This window comes from Cryptomeria japonica, chromosome 2 (genome assembly GCF_030272615.1).
Source record: "Cryptomeria japonica chromosome 2, Sugi_1.0, whole genome shotgun sequence".
In the NCBI taxonomy this organism is placed as follows: domain Eukaryota; kingdom Viridiplantae; phylum Streptophyta; class Pinopsida; order Cupressales; family Cupressaceae; genus Cryptomeria; species Cryptomeria japonica.
Window position 1 is genome coordinate 449,877,380 of NC_081406.1, and position 3,081 is coordinate 449,880,460.

Genomic DNA, 3,081 nt, shown 5'->3' on the forward strand with positions numbered 1-3,081 from the left:
GCTATGTCTTGTTAATTTTGATGATTTTTGGGCACTATTCTATTCATTTTTGGCATGTTTGAATCTATTTTATTGCTCCAACAAGTGGGTTTGTGCTTGTTCATTGAGGTATTGTTATGTTGCTCTAGCAAGTTGAGTGTGTCCTTGTTGTTGAGGAAGGTTAATTGCAGCTCTAGCGAGAGGATTTGTTGTGCCTCGTTGTGGAGGATCATTTTATGTGTTGGATTCACATTATTTCCTTATTTGTGTGTTTATATCTCTCTCAAGGATCTCTTTATTGTTGCATTATGATGCTTTGAGCTTATGGAATGATGCTTTGATTATATGGCATTTGTTGGTATGTTTATGGCCATTCTTTATGATGTATTTTGTATCAGTTTTGTGATGGAATTTTGGATGCTTTCCATGTTTGGTTTCATGTTTTTATAAGATGTATCTTGTTATATGCCACCCTATGGTTTTTTTCCATGGTAGGGAGAGTGGGCTCTTGCATGTGTGGACCAATGTCTTGAGAATTAGGCCTCTAGGAGGGGGTCTAGACTTGATGGAACCACACAAAGAGTTTATTTGTAATTGAAAGTGATAACATTAATAATTTATTAGTGGGTTTGGGTATTTAGGAATTCACTAAACAATATAATAATTGGTTTTTTACCCCACCTCATAGCCCTAGAAGCATACACACTCAGGCTGAGCTTGGAAAGACTGTTGGAGTGGTAAACCAATCTCCCTTGAATGGATTCAAGGTTGAGATGGTTCCACATGTCTATCAAGGTGAGGCTTGGCCCCTTCTATTGTGAGGATGACATGCGATGACACTCTTTCCCTACATGTGTCCATTATCCATATGCCTATGTTGTGGAATATGCCTCTGGAGCTTTATTAATTTGATTTAGTCTTGTGATGTGCTTTGCACATTATATTTGTATTGGAGTCTTGTGGTGCCATATAATATCCTATGGTTGTTAGGTGTCATCTTAGGTCTTGAGTGTGACTTGTAATATTTTTCATCTCCTAGCATGAGTGTGGTTCCTATTTGGTTCCACATGGTCGGGTGGTTCGATGCCTTCTAACATTGGGATATTCTTCTTGAATGATAGCGTGCGTGGATTTGGATGTATAGTAACTCATCATGTGCTTGGATTCGTGGAGTACATATATGTAATTACAATTGATATCATGTGTTATGAAAGATGTAGATGTAAAGAAGAATATGTAATTAATGTATTGAGAACATGTATTATAGGACATGAAGTAGGATGATTTATGAATGAAATGTGTTGTATAAGATTGTTGTAAATGGATAATCTATTGATGATTTACTCTTCGTTAGAAAGGAATTAAATGATTTAGAGAATGGATGTTGTCTTGTGTTTATCATGCGAGTGGTAGTGATTATGTTAATTGTCATACATGCCTTGATATGAAATATGCTAATCTCCAATGTTAGTAACCTTGAGATATTGAAATAAATGAATGGATGTAAATTGTATGGATTGGATGAGTTATCAATATGTAGTCATCTTATGGTGCTGATTTATATGTATTAAAGATGAAACCCTATTATGATGTCTTGTAAATGAGCAATATGTGTCTATGAAATATGTAATATTAAACATTAAGATATGTTGCATCAATAGAATCTATGTGTTGTTTCATGAGCTCTTAGGTAATTCAACTTGATGTAGAAGAACTATGCTATTGTAATCAGATGATGTATTGGTATGTGGTTCCTGATATAGATATGTCTATCATGTTAAGTATGAAGCCCTATGTTTAAATTAGGATATTGAGACATTAAATTGCATTTATTCTTGTAGAATCGTATGATCTTGAAATATGTTGAATAGCTTGGATACCTATTTGGAAGTAGATAATTACTTACTGTTATGATCTTTCATACGACTATGTATAGTATTATTCATGGGTTGTGCTTAAGGAAATAATATAGTTTTATATGTAGGAGAAGTTTAAATGCATTCAAATTTATGAAGTGTTAAGTGATTGATGAATAAAAGATGGATATTAGGAACATTCGTTTGGTACTTTAAAATCAACCTAAGGAGTGTGAAAGGGAATAGAGTTATGCATGCATACGTGTTAATGTTTATCATAATTGCACGGGAAATAAATGTTCACTTGGATGATAGCTTATGATGTTCTAATTTGATATTTGAAGTGTTAGCTTAATGTCAAGCAGTGGCATTGAGATACCCTAGGGAATTGAGATGCATTGTATGGTTTCATTATGAAGATATGTCGATGATTAATTAGTTGTTCCGCTTGCATAATATGTTACAATTATTATGTTCATATTGGTTTATGTAATCATGTGAATGGTTAATGGTGTATTGATGAGTTTCGGTGGTGTTGTGTCATTTCTAGATGTTAGTTGTTGGATAACATCTAGAAATGCCACAACACCACATCAACCTCATATCACATACCCATATCACTTCACCTAATTACAAAAATAAATCACATGAAGACCAAGCAATGTTATCTAAGACAGAGCACATACCTATATCACATGCCTTGAATATGAAACACCTCCAAGAATTATGCATCAGACATACGAAACATACCACAATCTGTTGGTATTTTGGTATGGTTTTGTCATTGATTTCAACACCTACTAAACCCTTATCAACTCTAGCACTTTCGAGAATCAGCAACATTCACCGGCAAGCAAATGACTTATGCACAGTCACCTGAATCTGGTACACCGACAGGATATAATGATCACCAGCACTTGGAAGGGCATGGAAAACACTTGGTTATGTCTAAGACATCATGTGGACACCTTGTCTTGGAGTTTTGTTTATTGGTATATTCGTATTTGCATATTTGATGTTATCAGCAAATAGGTCCAGGTTACACTGGTAGGTTTATCTTTTCCAGATCAGCATGACACGCTATGGAGATGACTTATTGTTGTTGTAAATGCATTAAGCCGACATGGTGAATCGGTTATTGCATCGGGTATTAATTGATCTGTAAATTAATTTTATTGTATTATCCTTTAGAGCTGACCTACTAAAATTGGTCTTAGGGTATGGTATAAATGTAAGATCTTATTTG